This window comes from Tubulanus polymorphus, chromosome 6, assembly GCF_964204645.1.
Source record: "Tubulanus polymorphus chromosome 6, tnTubPoly1.2, whole genome shotgun sequence".
In the NCBI taxonomy this organism is placed as follows: domain Eukaryota; kingdom Metazoa; phylum Nemertea; class Palaeonemertea; order Tubulaniformes; family Tubulanidae; genus Tubulanus; species Tubulanus polymorphus.
Window position 1 is genome coordinate 1,756,761 of NC_134030.1, and position 18,211 is coordinate 1,774,971.

The 18,211-nt window shown below is 37.9% G+C and overlaps 1 long non-coding RNA gene across 1 annotated transcript; it reads left to right on the top strand.

Moving 5' to 3' along the window:
- Nucleotides 1-10,085: 10,085 nt before the first annotated feature.
- Nucleotides 10,086-10,440, top strand: LOC141906810 (uncharacterized). Its single transcript, XR_012619420.1, has 3 exons — nucleotides 10,086-10,145; nucleotides 10,220-10,281; nucleotides 10,362-10,440. It is a non-coding gene; the product is annotated as an uncharacterized LOC141906810 (long non-coding RNA).
- The last annotated feature ends 7,771 nt before the right edge of the window (nucleotides 10,441-18,211 follow it).

The window sequence follows — 18,211 nt, forward strand, 5'->3', positions numbered from 1 at the left end:
TCATACAACTGTCAACATGGAGTTCATCTCACAAGCAAATTAGGTAGTTATCTTATGATTTTGTATGAAATGCTAATTTTTACTCGTTAATTTTTTACAAATAAGTTGACTTTGAAATCTTTATTAATTTCTTGTTTATTTTGTTTTTTCAGTTTTCAATTTGCCGAGATCAGTCATAAAAAAACTGTTACAACGGAAACTGAGATAACGAAGACTTGATTTGGCAAAGATTGAAGAAATCCTGCGAAGAGATTATTCAAGAATTGTTCATACAACTGTCAACATGGAGTTCATCTCACAAGCAAATTAGGTAATTATCTTATGATTTTGTATGAAATGCTAATTTTACATTTTTGCATTTAAGTTTAAATGAGTTTAAAATCACGTTTCATTTGCTGGTTATTTTGTCTTTTCAGTTTTCAATTTGCCGAGATCAGTCATCAAAAAACTGTTACAACGGAAACTAAGATAACAAAGACTTGATTTGGCAAAGATTGAAGAAATCCTGAGAAGAGATTATTCATGAATCATATAACTGTCAACATGGAGTTCATCTCACGAGCAAATTAGGTGATTATCTTATGATTTGTATGAAATGCTAATTTTTACATTTAAGTTTAAATGAGTTTAAAATCACGTTTCATTTGTTGTTTATTTTGTCTTTTCAGTTTTCAATTTGCCGAGGTCAGTCGTCAAAAACTGTTACAACGGAAACTAAGATAACAAAGACTTGATTTGGCAAAGATTGAAGAAATCCTGCGAAAAGCTTATTCAAGAATTGTTCATACAACTGTCAACATGGAGTTCATCTCACAAGCAAATTAGGTAATTATCTTATGATTTTGTATGAAATGCTAAATTTTACTCGTTATTTTTTTACTAATAAGTTGACTTTGAAATCTTTATTTATTTCTTGTTTATTTTGTCTTATCAGTTTTGAATTTTGCCGAGATTCACATGTAGCAGATATAATGGAATTAAGTATTGAGAACCGCAACTTAACAATAAACCGGATCAACTTAATATAGTGCTGAGGACCAAAAATAAAGGATAAACCCGACCAGTGTAATTCAGTGTCGAGAACCGCAGTTAAACGATGAACCCGACCAGTGTAATTCAGTGTCGAGAACCGCAGTTAAACGATGAACCCGACCAGTGTAATTCAGTATTGAGAACCACAATTAAACGATGAACCCGACCAGTGTGATTCAGTGTCGAGAACCACAATTAAACGATGAACCGGACCAGTGTAATTCAGTGTTCAGAGCCGCAGTTAAACAATGAACCGGACCAGTATAATTCAGTGTCGAGAACTGCAATTAAACGATGAACCGGACCAGTGTAATTAAGTGTCGAGAACCACAATTAAACGATGAACCGGACCAGTGTAATTAAGTGTCGAGAACCACAATTAAACGATAAACCGGACCAGTGTAATTCAGTGTCGAGAACCGTAATTAAACGATGAACCGGACCAGTGTAATTAAGTGTCGAGAACCGCAATTAAACGATGAACTGGACCAGTGTAATTCAGTGTCGAGAACCGCAATTAAACGATGAACTGGACCAGTGTAATTAAGTGTCGAGAACCGCAATTAAACGATGAACTGGACCAGTGTAATTCAGTGTCGAGAACCGCAATTAAACGATGAACCGGACCAGTGTAATTCAGTTTCGCAATAACCGCAATAAAACGATAATCTGGAGTTGTAATAGTGTTGTGTATTTGCGTAGTGGATCAAGTGGAAGGATTTTAAGTGTATTTGGTGACTTTAATTCGTTCGCATCCAACAGAATCAACAAAGACATTACAAAAAACGACAAAAAATGATTGAATGAAAATGCATTGAATTTGGGTTTGATGATCAAGATAATCACTGATCAAGATTGACAGTTATAATCCATAATTGTTGAACTTGATCAGAGATTTTCAAGATCGATTTTAAGGTGATTCAGAAGTTTAAATCTGATGTTTTAATCTCTGGGACTCAGATATTAAATCAATAGATTTTTACTGCTGAATGATCTTCATGTACAGATGAGCTACAATTGTTCTTAGTGTGTTCTGTTAAGACTGATTAAAGGGTGGAAAAACTTGACTCAAATTCAAATTGAGTCGAGTTTTTCCAAGATAATCTCTGATCAAGATCGGCAGTTACTGGTATAATCCACAATTGTTGAACTTGATTGGTGATTTTCAAGGTCTGTTTTAAGGTGATTCACAAGATTAAATCTGATGTTTTAATCTCTGGGTTCCAGATATTAAATCAATAGATTTTTACTGCTGAATGACCTTCGTGTTCAGATAAGCTACATTTGTTCCTAGTGTGCTGTTAAGAAAGGGTGGAAAAACTTGACCCAAATTCAAATTGAGTCGAGTTTTTCCAAGATGATCTCTGATCAAGATCGGCAGTTATAATCCATAATTGTTGAACTTGATTGGAGATTTTCGAGAACTGTTTTTAAGGTGATTCAGAAGTGTGAATCTGATGTTTTAATCCCTGGGTTTCAGAGATTAAATCAATAGGTTTTAACTTCTGAATCACTTCGGGTTTTGGTAAGTTAAAGTGTTTCCTATTGTAATCTGTTAAACTGATTAAAGGGTGGAAAAACTTGATTCAAATTAATAATCTGAATCAAGTTTTCCAATGATAATCCGCGATCAAGTTCGGCAGTTATAATTCATAACTGTTGAACTCAATTCACAATTAAATGAACTGTTTTAAGGTGATTCAGAAGTATAAATCTGATGTTTTAATCTCTGGGTTTCAGAGATTAAATCAATAGGCTTTACTTCTGAATCACTGTTAGGTTTTGATAAGTTGTAAGTTGTTCCTATTGTTTAATGAATTGGTAGAAATTCTATTTTTAGGTGACAGGTCAAATAGATTAGAACAGTAATTTATGCAGAGGTTGAATTAATTTAATGTTTGATATACCAAAGAATGGTTTATTGTGAAGATTTAATTAAAATCTTAAATAAAGAGTTGTTCAATTTCATAAATGTTTTGTTTTCGATGAAGTTTTTTCATTTTCTGGATTTGAGGAATTTGACTTTAAACACATCGGTGGATTCAGCACAGTTCTGTGGACACAGTTTTGGGACCGAGACCTGGAGACACAGCTCAAGACCCAGTTACAAGTTCAACTGGACTCCATCCCAAAAAACCCTGGGCCCTTCAAACCTTTAAGTAAGATGCTCACTTACAGATTCATAAAATTGACCCTTATTATCTTGTCATCTGCAGCACCATCTCAGAGGCATTAAACCAAGAATTTCTTGTAATGTTCAACAAATGTGAATTACATTAAGTAATTTTTGAGATCGACTTATTACCACCAGTATTGAGTTTTTTCTAAATCACAGTCTACTTATTTTATATTCATCCACGATTTCATAGCTCTTTAACTATTCAACCCTTTCCCTGATGGGCCCTGGCCCCAATTGCTGAACCCAGTTCTCCAAGTCTAACTTCTGGGTTTAATGGTTTATCAGAGAATTAATGGATTAATTGGAAATAATCTAACAATCAATAAGGTTTAAAATTAATTATTTGACATATCGTAATTGATTTTGTTCGCCACAACGCCTTTCTCATCAGGATTATAGCATTTTACTTTCTATGGGTTTTTAAAGGTAAGTTTTCAAAGGAAAGACAGAATGTCCGAATATACGTCCGGATCCGCCTTTATATGCCTCATTCCGATTCTGCTCATTTGCATATATTTTCAGCAAGTGGAAATTCCCCGAATTCCAAGATGGCGGCGACCATGATATATTAAATAACAACTATTTTGGGCCAAATCAACGCTTTCTCAAGCTCAATATGAGATTTCCCGAGCGCAAATGTAACTTAAAAAGAAAATAATCCTGTTGGTTAGTTATATTTTTGATAATTAAATTTATTTGCAAAGTTAAAGTGAAGTTCCAATGACAGATAGAAACGTTGAAAGACTGGGGTAGATTGAAACATGCCCTAGCCACTGGCCACTATGAACAGTCCTAAACGTTTTGATCCAACTGCACCAGTTGAGGTCACTAACTGTGTGGCCCTTATTTAACAATAGTATGTACATATAAACACAAGGGCCCCCAAACTGCAGTTGCTCTGTTGGTTTTAAATCTGTATATAGTCATAGTCATTTTTGATCTTATCATCTGTTCTCCACCTTTTTGAGTGTGAGAGTTTTATGAACTGTTGTGAAGATTGAGGAAGTCGATAGAAAGAGATGAAAATTGTTTAAGTTGTTATCATGAAAATGACTGAGCTTACTATGTACAGTGTATACGACCCAGAGGGACATGGCTTATTATGAGAAACATTGAGGTTTTCATGAAAGTTCATGAATTTTGCATGAAAGTACAATGTTGGAAAATATATCCCCTATGTCACACTCCCTGATTCTTTTTCATTGCCCTCATTTCTCTGAAAGGCCCTTCAACTGAATCAGTCTCCAGTCGAAAAGGTTCCTCTTATAAGTTCAATTGTCTATAACTGATGATGTGACGTGAAGAGTCTACAATTGAACAAATACCGCATTGAAATCAAATCTTCTCTATTTCAGGCATTACTTCTGGCATAAAACACTATTCAAGCAATGTAGGAGCATTTATAGGCGCAGCAGGAAGGAGGAGTTCAGGAGCAGCATCATATAGGAGTTGCACAGGAGCAGCATCATATGAGTAGTGCAGGAGCAGTGAGAGCTTCATAGGAGCAGCAAGACCAGCATCATAGATAGGAACAGTAGCTGAAGAAATGAAACAAGATAAGTAGCATTTGAAATATAGAAAATAGAAAAGCTGTAGAATGTTTTCTATTGTAAAAATATTTTCAAATTCAGTCTGATTTGTGCCAGATTGTAACTGTAGAAGTTTCACTCATTGTTTCAGTCTAATAGAGTTATAACTGATGTACATGTAACATTGACTGTGTAACACTGCAGTCATTTCTTCAATTATTCCTCCTCAGTTGGAAGAATGTTTGTTCTCTCATCTTCATTAGCGATAAGAATCAATCCCATCCGTCTACCAACAACATCGTCAAATTTCCACTTATCTAATCCTAGAGGGAATGAGTAGTATGAGGTTTGGGTATGGAGTGGGACAGGGTATGGTGTAGTTGACAGTTAGGGTAGGATAGGGTAATGTGATGAGGTAAGGTCGGTCGGATGATGCAGGGTTATTTGATGTGGTTGGATTGGATGATGAGTTTGATATGGAACTGGTCGAGGTGGGTGTATGTGGTAGTGTACGGTGTGTATGTTCGGAGGGTGTATGATAACTGATTGAAAGGTTGCTGTTAGAGGTCAGTGCAGTAGTGATGCTGGTATAGTTTGTGTAAGGTAGGCGTCGGTGTACCGGGTTAAGTATAGGGTAAGGCATGGTCAGAGTAATGTTACCGTAGAGGAAAAGTTATGTGGGGAAGGGTGTTTTTGTTTTCAGCCCACTTGAGACTTAAGTCTCAGCGGGCCGTTGCATTTTCTTTTCATCCGTTGTCCGTTTGTGTATCCGCAGACGGAATACAGTTATTTTTGGAGGTTTTTAAGTTTTCCAACGCCACTGCACATGTTCTCCAGGGGGTGTTGAGTATAGAATTTTCAGATTGTCAGGAATTTCACCAAGTGTGCATTGGTGTCCCTGGACTCCCCAATTTTGAAATTAGGGTGAATTCTGTAGAATTCTAATGATTGGTTAAATGGGCATCACTCTTTATTGGAATTCTGTGCTTAAAATATTGAATACGAAAGTAAGAACAGACGTCGAAGCTGTCACTGTGGACAGTGAATCTATTTCTGATTTGTCTGGATGTGACGGCGCAGGTGGTGGCCATAACTTCGAGGTCACCTCTTAATCATTACATGTCCTTAGATGGATAGGACACAAGGGTAAATGAAAACATTCTTTAGGTTACTGCCAGGTTTTAGGGTATCGTACCAAGCCTTACCTTCCCGACCTTCTTCCCGCGCTAGCTATTCCAAAATCTCTATATGAGATACATCGAGAACGATGCTATTGAAGATTGAATTCATCGATTCATTTTGGAATTGAAACTTGTTTCATGGAACAAATGTCACTGCAAATAAACAATATCATCAAACAATGATTCTGATTGACTATAGTGAACTGCTGCCCTACTACTGGCTTTAAAAGCAATTATTGAGATAGATTCCAGTCCAGTTCAATTACTATATTTCCCATATAGACACTTACTGCCGGTTGGTACTGGTACATAGCCAGGAGAGACAGCCATAAGAAAAAGAAAGAATATGAGGAACATGAAGAGTGGGGGGTTTAGTCCACTGTCTGCCTAGCGGGTAGGCAGTGGTCTATTCCTACCTCGACTCAAAAAAAGAAAAAAGATATGAAGAGTGGGGTCCGAGAGCAATTCGAAGGTTTAGTCCCCTGTCCGCCTAGCGGGTAGGTAGTGGTCTATACCTACCTCGACTCAAAAAAAAAGGTGAGCTTAAAGCCACCAAGCACAAAAGTGGGGTCCGAAGGGTAGTCCTCTGCTGGCTTAGAGGGTGGGCAGTGGTCTATTCTTACCTCACGTGCTTAAAAATGTTCACAAAAATGGCTATTAAGAGAGAGAGTGAGAGAGAGGAGGTGCTAAGTTTCCTGTACTTGACTGGGTGTAAAGTGATCAATAATGGAAATCATTTACGGTAAACCTAGAGTTTACTAACAATGTATTTTGGGTTCAGAGTCTATTTCTCAACAGTTTGCTGTTAACAAGCTGGTAGTAGGGTAAAAACTACCGGTATTCAGAGATTTTTGAATCAGAAGTTTTGCCATCATTTGCTTCATGAATCATTCACTTGTTAAAATGAATGATGTGACACACATGTAAAATACTGTTACTGATTTATCATTGTTTTGATGGTGTCTTAATGTTCAATATCTTGCAGGTATCATCTCCTTGCATTTCACATAGAATTGAGGAGTAGTTTTAGCGAATGGGAGGCATGGAGAGATTCGGCTCAAGATATCTCACTCATTCGTTTAGGTTTAGTTTGAGATCATCTAATCAGCTTAAGTGTATACATCCTCGACTACTTTTCAACTAGTAGTTCATCGTAGGTTTTTGACATCACATCCATAGCTCCTTCCACTGCTCGTGAATTTACAATTCATTCCTATCCGATGATGCTATTTATGATGGAATGTGTTAAAGTAGATGTCTATGTGTTTTCATCTTTTGGTAAATCGTGAAAAAATCTGGCTAATTTGAATCGAAAGCCATTGATTATTATCTTGCGCGGTAATGATGGAAAAATTCAAAATGCGAATAGCTGTGTGGAATAAGAGAATGTCTTGAAAGGATATGAGACATTGAGATGTGTAAAGGGAGACTGATTACACCTGTACTGTCCTAGCCCCTCCCCAGGCAGTCACCACGTCGCCCCAACCAATTCTACCAAATCACCCTCACCTCAACAACATCAAAATCCCTTTCACTTCTCCTCTACCATTATTTTTACCATGCCAGCTACCTTATTCCTAACCCTGCAAACCACACTCTACTCTACACAAACCATACCAACATCACAACTGTACCGTCCTCCAGCACCAACCTTTCTTCATTGTCAGACACCTCTCTAACTATACATCGTACACTACCACATACACCCACCTCGACCGGTTCTATAACAAGCTGATCATCTAATCCAGCCATATCAAACAACCCTGCATCATCCAACCTGACCTTACCTTACCACAATACCCTATCCTCCCCTAACATGTCAATCACACCATGCCCTGCCCCATTCCATACCCAAGCGCCATAACACTCATTCCCTCTATGATTGAATAAGATAGAAATGTTACAATGTTGTAGTTAGACGGATGGGATTGATTTTCTTTGCTAATGAAGATGAGAGAACAAACATTCTTCTAACTGAGGAGGAATAAGTGAACAAACTACAGCGGTGTTACACACTCAATGTTACATGTACATCAGTCACATCTCAATTAGACTGAAACAATGAGTGAAACTTCTACAGTTACAATCTGACACAAATCAGACTGTGTCAGAAAACATTTTTTCATTTAGCCCCACGTGCTGAGTGGATGATAGACATCATGAGACTCATCAAATTTTGAGAAATTAGTTTAATTGAAAAATTAATTTAAGCAATGTCTGTTTTTGCATTTCAGAGGTTGATGTTACCTGAACATGCAGTTCTGAGCTGACTCCAGATCAGGTGAGCATATTTGCAGTGAAATTGGATAAAATCATGACATTTTCCAAGAGCTCTTATTAGTGGAATTTTATCTCTATAGCCCTTGATCCAAGTGCTGCCCAGTGAGACACTGTCTGGTGAACTCAACATCCAAGTGCTACAGAATCTACCCCCAGTGAGACACTGTCTGGTGAACTCAACATTCAAGTGCTGCAGAATCTACCTCCAGTGAGACACTGTCTGGTGAACTCAACATCCAAGTGCTACAGAATCTACCCCCAGTGAGACACTGTCTGGTGAACTCAACATCCAAGTGCTGCAGAATCTACCTCCAGTGAGACACTGTCTGGTGAACTCAACATCCAAGTGCTACAGAATCTACCCCCAGTGAGACACTGTCTGGTGAACTCAACATCCAAGTGCTGCAGAATCTACCCCCAGTGAGACACTGTCTGGTGAACTCAACATCCAAGGAGATGATCTGTTAATTACACTCATGGTTGTGCTGGCTACTGATATGGGAGGTATGTATCGTATCTGGAGCCAATTTCACTTTGATTCCAACAACTAATTTCTTATGATTCTCCATTTCATTTTCCATTAGAAGGAACTGTGTTATTATGATTTGTCTGAGTGTCCGTTAATGTTAGTTGAACTGTAACTCAGAGAAGTGAACCGTGGATGTGACAACTCCACACAGATGTCATGTATGTATCTGGACAATTTTCATTATCAATGTCTTTCTGTTTTAGTTTTCCGCAGAAGAATCTGATAAATATAATGTTATGGACTTTGTGTTTTTCTTTTGAGCGTCTATCATCATTAGCTTATTTCATCATTAACAATTTTATTAATTTTTTCCTTCAGTTTAAAGAATCTGTTTAAGGAGATGATCTGTTAATTACACTCATGGTTGTGCTAGCTACTGATGAGTGGTATGTATCGTATATGGAGCCAATTTCTATTTGATTTCAACAACTAATTTCTTATGATTTTATTCAGTTTGTTTTCCTTCAGAAGAAACTTTGTTATTATCAATTGACTGAGCCTCCATCATTATTAGTTAAACTGTAACTGAGAGACATGAACCACGAATATCCTAACTCTTTAGTCAATGTGTATGTATCAGGACAACTTTCTGATTATCGATATCTTACCGTATGATTTTCCTGCAGAAGAATCTGATGAATATAATGTTATGGACTGAATGTGTTTTTCATTTTACTGTCCATCATCATTAGTTTAACTATAACTGAAGAGACCTGAACCAGGGATGTTATAATTCCAATGTTGATATATATGTATCACGACAACTTTCGTTATCAATGATTTTCATTTTTCGAAATCTATGAAATACGGTAGATGTGTGATTGAATCTATATTGTTCTCATTTCAGAGTCTGCTACATACATGTGATACGTGCACAGAGAGACAAATTATATTAATTTTAAACACTTATCCCTTAGTTATCAATGATTTTCCATATTGTTTTAATCTGTTAGGAGAACTGAACTCTGGTCCTGAACATGTTTCAACTCTTCTATCAATAAGTGGTTTGTATGGAAACAGAATTTCCTGCAATAGAATCTGATGAATAGATGTCATGATATTATGTTATTCTCATTTCAGTGTCCATCATTATAAGTTGAACTGTACAGAAACCAATAGCTGAATTGAACTGATCTCCGCAGTCAATGGTTGCAGATGGCTACAGATACGAGTGGTATGTGTGTATGGACACAAATTCATTTTCAACAACTGATTTGTATTTTATATTCTGTAGAGGAATCTTTGAGAGATAGATGTTATAGAATCTGTTATTTTCAGTGTTGATCAATGTTAGTTGAACTGTAATGAGTAGAACCAGTAGTTACTCCACAGTCAATGGTTTAGTCAGTTACAGACATACATACAAATAGTCAGCAATAATTCCCTCAAGTGCTGTTCTGTTAAGACAATTTGTTGTAAGTAAACCCACAATGTACGTGTTGTGGTTTGTGTGTATGGAGACAATTTCATTATTTTCATTATTTGTTAGGCAATGACAAATTGTCCATGGGATGACCGATTATCAGTAGATGACCAGGGAACAGTCTACATGTATGTATCGAGACAATTTTCTGTTGTTTTGAGGAATCTATAAGAGATAAATGTTATAGAATCTGTTATTCTTATTTCAGTGTCCGTCATCATGAGTTGAAACAAATATCTGATTTGAAGTGAACTCTGCAGTCATTCAACAGTTGAGGAGCCCTAACACATATATAAGTTACGTATTAGTGATATTTACCACTGACAGACAATTAAAACAACTTGTATAATAATGATTCACTGTTTGTGAATGAACTTGTGAACAGTCGCTACTCCTTAATGCTATCAGTTACAGCCACCTTCTGATAAAATCTCTGTCTAAACCTCTTGCATGATCATCTATATCTCAATTATAATATAATAAATACTAATCCTTCATTTTAACTCTCTTCTATTCTAATAAATTGTCAAAAGATGGTTGTCATTGATAGAATTAGGGACGCTATACAGCTGGCTAATTGTCATAATCTAAACCCTTTTTGTGTTCACTGCATACTCTGTGACCCTCCACTTGAATTTTAATTGATTCAATTTCACCAACTTTTTATATTTTTTTTCATGTCAGCGTCAATCATTTTTACCTGCTGCAGGTAGAAATGAATCCACTGCTTGAGTGGCTATAAAAGTCGTTGGTGAAGACAAGTACACTCAATTGGAGACAATAATTTCTTTTAGATCTGACAGTGGTAGGAATTGTAACATTTTTATATATAAGGGGCACATCTAGAAAATTGGAAGACACGTTTTAATTGATATCTGTTATTTTACGTGTTTCAGCTTCAAAATTATCCGAGTTCTACCAAATGAGATTATTCACCCATGAAGACTCGACTGATTCATACCCACATAAGGTAGTTGTACTTTCATTTTTATTAAACATTTCAATAATTAAAATTGGCGATATTAAGAAGAAAAAAGAAATTCGTAAAAATTGCATTATTTAAAGTACTTAAAACCTATTCATAAATAACAATGCGGTACCGCTACATAACAGATGGCACCACTATACGGTCGTTGCTACTACTAGACTGGTTACCTGTATAATAAGTACAATACAATGAATTTTATTCGCACGGTGACGTATGTATTGGCATTGAAGCGCTCACTTATAATTCTATTGTATTGAATGTGGATACTATGTAGACCCAGAAAACCACGAAGGCTGCATTACGATTGCACCTTACACACAGGGCCACCTTCGGTTATCGGAGTCAGTCGACTTATAATAGTCCCGAGTAACTCATGTCAAATGTCGGAAGTATATTCCGGAAATAGTTCGAAAATCAAGCGCATTCGGTTATTAGTTCCAACCACTAGTCGACTAGCTACCGATTACCGAATTTGGCCCAGCCTGTCTAACTCTGGATTCGCAACTGGCAACCGAGTTAAGTGCTTCTCGCTAGCCAGGTTGCCGCTAAGCGGCCACCAGTCTATAATATTAACCCAATCACACGTTGTCTGTCACTCGCTGATTCGCTACGCATCTGATTGGCTAGATATATAGACTGGTGGCCGCTTGACCATTGAGGCAAGCGAGGATGGTTGCGTGACTTATCGAAATGTTCGCTTGCCACAGCAGGAATACCATCCAATGTAATAAGTGTTTATGTATTAATTGTAGGAATGCCTGGTGATGTAGATCAAGTTCACAGAAACTGAAAACAGAAAGAAACCTTGCGGAATCTATTGTGTATAAATAAATATATTTATTATCGTGTTGTGTTGTTTATTTTGAGCGATCTGTGGTGATTCAACCACTTGGTCCTCTCAAGTTTTTTCCCCATCCAAATTTTTGAATCCGTTTGCGCCGTTTTTACTGAAGTGATCTTTAAATTTGTATTGGTTCTAAAATTTAGACAGGTCTTAAATTCTTTCAGTTGCGGCCACCTCTCGACAAAAATCTATTGTACTAATCCTTAATAACTTTTAATAACTTCTAATCGCATGCGTCGAAAGGTGGCTGTCATAGATGGAATTAGAGATATGATCGATGTCTAAGAGGAATACAATTGCGTTTAATTTGAAACTGCTAAACAGTTGCAGTAAGAGTTAAATAACGATCATCACTGTATCTATGCTTGTGATGCTTGTTCCACTCTCAGTAATTACAGAGCTGCCAACTGTTACTGATTTCCAGTATTAGTTAGTATTTTATAACGAGAAATACTGATCTGATTTGTGAAGGTCTTGCCGTTGATTACTGATTGATTGAACATTCCTTTCATATTTCAATGAAACCTTACTGAAAAAAATTCAATTTGCTACTGATAGGACTTTTCAAAGGTTGGCAGCCCTGTAGTTATCTTGGTCTCGCAACTTTACCACCTCAGTACCGGCGACGCATCACTCGTAGTCCTCCCCTTCCATGCCGCGCATTTAGCTATCCTCGCTTGCCGCGTTTAATTGGATGCGTTGTTTTTGTACCAATAAATGGGCGCCAATTTAAACCCCGGCAAGCGAGGATTTATTTGCCACCGTTTGCTCCAGTACTGTGCCATTGTCAGTTAGACTGGGTCTGAAATGGTGGTGGCAAGCTGCATGTCTGGACTGCGCGACCAACATTTTCCGTTTCTACATCCGAAATCTACACGTTTTCTTGGCACGTGGTAATAAGAGTGTGGTTGGTTTTTGTTCGAACACGCCTCTGGTAGTACACTGGTTGCCAGTCTCTACTTTCCTGCTAGACTGGTTGCCTGACCCATTCAATATCAAATTGAAGATAGAGACCAGTAATCGGAGGCGTTTTTACGAGCATCCGATTTCGTGAACGATTTGCTCCGATCGTACGATCGAATCGAACGTTCGTAAAAATGACGATGGATTTGGCTAATCACATGACATAAATATGGCGACGTTGAGGAAAAAAATGTATGGTTTTGAACTACCCGGTGCCGCCATCTTGGAAACCAAATCGCTCGCCGAGCGAGTTGGTCGATTTCAAAAATCGATCGGAAAATCGTGTTCGTAAAAACGCCGATCGTGAAATCGATCGCAAAAATCGGTGCTCGTAAATGCGTTCCTACGATCGATCGCAAAAATCGAATGCTCGTAAAAACGCCTCAGTCTACCTTCCGGCAGGTGTAGACTGGTCGACTGTCTAATGCAGGTGGCGCAAAATTAGACAGGCGACCAGTCTACATTTTCAAGTTTGACTTGTTGCCTAAGGCGCTTTTACGAAACTGAATCTTTGTAAATCGATTTAAGTTTCACATTTACGGCACGCGGTTTAGTGAATCGGATTTGGTAAATCAACTCGTTTATGGACGTGGTTTAGTAAACTGATTTATTAAATCGACTAACTTGCTCGGCGAGCGAGTTAGCGGCGATTTAGTCAGTGAAATCCAACATGGCGTCCTCTTCGACCGCGGGCTTAAGACATCTATCGCAGACCATCATCTATCAATAATTCGGTCACCATTGACGCCCATTTTCTTTTGAATCGCGACCTTTAAATTGATAAATTGATTCGACTCATTTACGAAAAACGATTCGATTTACTAATCCTTACGTTTTCCAACATCGAATCGGAATTAGCTAAACCGAATCAGATTCAATTTCGTAAAAGCGCCTCTAACGTCATTCATCCTCATTTGCCAGGGGTCAAGTATCACCCCGAACTCGCTTCAACCAGCTTTAGCGCAGTGGGTTCGAATGCCTTGACGGGTGAAGATGAGTCGATGATGTTCAGAATAGTTTCCGGTGACCAATCTAATATCAACTGTCAGACTAGGCAACCAGTTTAAAGATCAAAATGGTAACCAAACTACACTACTGATGCTTATTCGGAGTGGTCCTGATGCTGAATAGAGGATATACAGGGGTGTCCCGGGTTTGAAACCCAGTAATTACTGACACAGATTCAGAGTGTGATCCTGACGCTGAATAGAGGATGTACAGGGGTGTCCCGAGTTCGAACCAAGTAATTACTGATACTGGATTCAGAGTGTGGTCCTGATGCTGAATAGAGGATGTACAGGGGTGTCCCGGGTTCGAACCTAGTAATTACTGACACAGATTCAGAGTGTGATCCTGACGCTGAATAGAGGATGTACAGGGGTGTCCCGGGTTCGAACCCAGTAATTACTGACACTGGATTCAGAGTGTGGTCCTGATGCTGAATAGAGGATGTACAGGGGTGTCCCGGGTTCGAACCTAGTAATTACTGACACAGATTCAGAGTGTGATCCTGACGCTGAATAGAGGATGTACAGGGGTGTCCCGAGTTCGAACCAAGTAATTACTGATACTGATTCAGAGTGTGGTCCTGACGCTGAATAGAGGATGTACAGGGGTGTCCCGGGTTCAACCCAGTAATTTCTGTGAACTGATTCAGAGTGTGGTCCTGATGCTGAATAGAGGATGAACAGGGGTGTCCCGGGTTCGAACCCAGTAATTACTGACACCGACTCGGAGTTGTCCTGATGCACTCAATATTCGGCTGCAGGTATAGCCTTGGGATACCCTTATTTATAAAAGTGTGATTATTTCAAAAGTTTGGTCGGGTATGTTGAATCATCAACTGAAGCGCTTCCATGATGTATTGAAGAACAAAATAAATATAAAAAGTAGGAGTGTTTTTGTTTTTGATCATCAATCAAAGTTATAATTTATTAATTTTCATATATTACATGATGTGGAATCAGTAGTTTATCCACCGTGGAATCAGTTTATCCACTGTAATCGCGATTTCTGTATTTCTTATATCCTTCGGAATACCCGCGACGAGCGAGATCACGAGCGATTTCTTCTTCAGTAGAATCATCAACTGCAGCTTTAGCGTTCACCATCGACCACAAACAGATCACTAACAACATGATTGGAAGTAAACTTCTCAACATTTTCATCACCATTGACGCTAAAAATGAGATTAAAGTGAACGTTTCATTATCATCGATATAATTGCTTAATTCTAGAGCCGGAAAATTATTTGTACTTTTTAAACGTCACAAGATTGATTAATGTATAACGTGAAATTACAATCATAACTTACCGATCATTTTAACAGTTGTTTTTTTTCGACAAATCACAGATTTATACGAGCAATTTACGAACCTAAAATAAAGATAAATACATCGGTGATGTTTGGACTGATTTTCAGCAGTCGTCACAAATATCCACTCACATCTCTAAACCAACATCTGGTTCTAGGTAAAATTAGCAGAATTAAACAGATACAAGTTTCTACAATATTCGTCAGAAATTTGAAATAATTTCTCGTAGATTATATCTCTAGAAACAACAACTAAATCATCAGATCAATCTTGACTCAATGATTCATACAGCATCAAAATCAACTTACCTTCGAAACGATTCCGAGTCGATGAAATGTTGATGAAACTGGTCGGTTTATATTGAAACCCGGGTTCATTGTTGCGATTCAAACTCTGCTGGAAATTTCGAATGCGTGCGAAAAATTCACTCGACCAAAGATAGAAATAATAGATGGTTATTTACCACTAACTGTCCCCCGCGCCTCGCTCCGCGGGCCCCGTGCGTCATAGTTAGATCTGTCTATTATTTCTGTCTCTGGTTCAGTAACCTTTTCGCGTGCGTTCGATGTTTATCGCGTTTTTCCGACAATAAGCCACAGATTCGACGACTATTGAATTCAGGTTTGTGAATTCACGCTTTGATAATTCGGGACAATGAATGACAGTGTGAGATAGAGACAGGTTGCATCGATACTCACTCGTGATCTCGCTCGAAGTTTTATGAGTTAAGTGGGGTTAACTGCATTTTGACCCGACGAAATTGATTGTTTCATTTGTTGTAAGAAATTGAGCATTATTTTGTCGAATGGGATATTTTTCCTTTTAATTTGTTGTGAACGATTTCGTAGGTCCTTCAGATCTTCACTGGACCAGCAGTAAACGATACTAATTATTACTTAAAAGTGATTTATATTATAAAACTGTCGAGATTTTCAAATTGAATCGATACCAATATTGCCATCTTCAGAAATACTCAAGCACCTGTTTCAGCATTCCTGGATATGACCAAGAGGATAAAGTTATAATTTTGAATGAAATACAATAGCTCAAAGGAAACATTTCAGACTCTTTTTATACTTAGTGTGCAGGGATTTTATATTAACTTTACAACACGGACTCAGAATGTTTTATCCATGGTTATAATGAGGACAACATCAGTATTCCTGAAGTTGACCATTAAGGATAAAGTCTAAACGTTGAATAAAATACACTTCTTCAAGGAGATCATTTCAAACTATTCTTATTCTTGTGCATGGATTTTATATCATCTTAACAACTCAACACTGTGAAGAGTGTTTCATTATTGGATGTTCAGAATCTTTTTCTCAGACAAAATTAGCGGCAGCTCCGCACAGTTTACTGAAGCCAGTGGTCCTGGTGCTGTCTGGAGAATGAACAGGAAATGTCCCGGGTTCGAACCCTGTTATTCCTGACAGTATTCAGAGAATTCCTAATGCTGGATAGAGGATGTACAGGGTGGTCCCGGGTTTCGAATCCAGTAATTACTGACACTGACTCGGAGTGGTCCTGATGCTGAATAAAGGATGTACAGGGGTGTCCCGAGTTCGAACCCACTAATAACTTGTACTTATTCAGAGTGGTCCTGATGCTGAATAGAGGATATACAGGGGTGTCCTGAGTTTGAACCCAGTAATTACTGACACTGATTCAGAGTGGTCCTGATGCTGAATAGAGGATGTACAGGGGTGTCCCGGGTTCGAACCCAGTAATTACTGATACTTATTCAGAGTGTGGTCCTGATGCTGAATAGAAGATGAACAGGGGTGTCCCGGGTTCGAACCCAGTAATTACTGACACCGACTCAGAGTTGTCCTGATGCACTCAATATTCGGCTGCAGGTATAGCCTTGGGATACCCCTTATTTATAGAAGTGTGATTATTTCCAAAGTTTGGTCTCGGGTATGTTGAATCATCAACTGAAGCGCTTCCATGATGTATTGAAGAACAAAATGAATATAAAAAGTAGGAGTGTTTTTGTTTTTGATCATCGATCAAAGTTATAATTTATTAATTTTCATATATTACATGATGTGGAATCAGTAGTTTATCCACCGTGGAATCAGTTTATCCACTGTAATCGCGATTTCTGTATTTCTTATATCCTTCGGAATACCCGCGACGAGCGAGATCACGAGCGATTTCTTCTTCAGTAGAATCATCAACTGCAGCTTTAGCGTTCACCATCGACCACAAACAGATCACTAACAACATGATTGGAAGTAAACTTCTCAACATTTTCATCACCATTGACGCTAAAAATGAGATTAAAGTGAACGTTTCATTATCATCGATATAATTGCTTAATTCTAGAGCCGGAAAATTATTTGTACTTTTTAAACGTCACAAGATTGATTAATGTATAACGTGAAATTACAATCATAACTTACCGATCATTTTAACAGTTGTTTTTTTTCGACAAATCACAGATTTATACGAGCAATTTACGAACCTAAAATAAAGATAAATACATCGGTGATGTTTGGACTGATTTTCAGCAGTCGTCACAAATATCCACACACATCTCTAAACCAACATCTGGTTCTAGGTAAAATTAGCAGAATTAAACAGATACAATTTTCTACAATATTCGTCAGAAATTTGAAATAATTTCTCGTAGATTATATCTCCAGAAACAACAACTAAATCATCAGATCAATCTTGACTCAATGATTCATACAGCATCAAAATCAACTTACCTTCGAAACGATTCCGAGTCGATGAAATGTTGATGAAACTGGTCGGTTTATATTGAAACCCGGGTTCATTGTTGCGATTCAAGCTCTGCTGGAAATTTCGAATGCGTGCGAAAAATTCACTCGACCAAAGATAGAAATAATAGATGGTTATTTACTACTAACTGTCCCCCGCGCCTCGCTCCGCGGGCCCCGTGCGTCATAGTTAGATCCGTCTATTATTTCTGTCTCTGG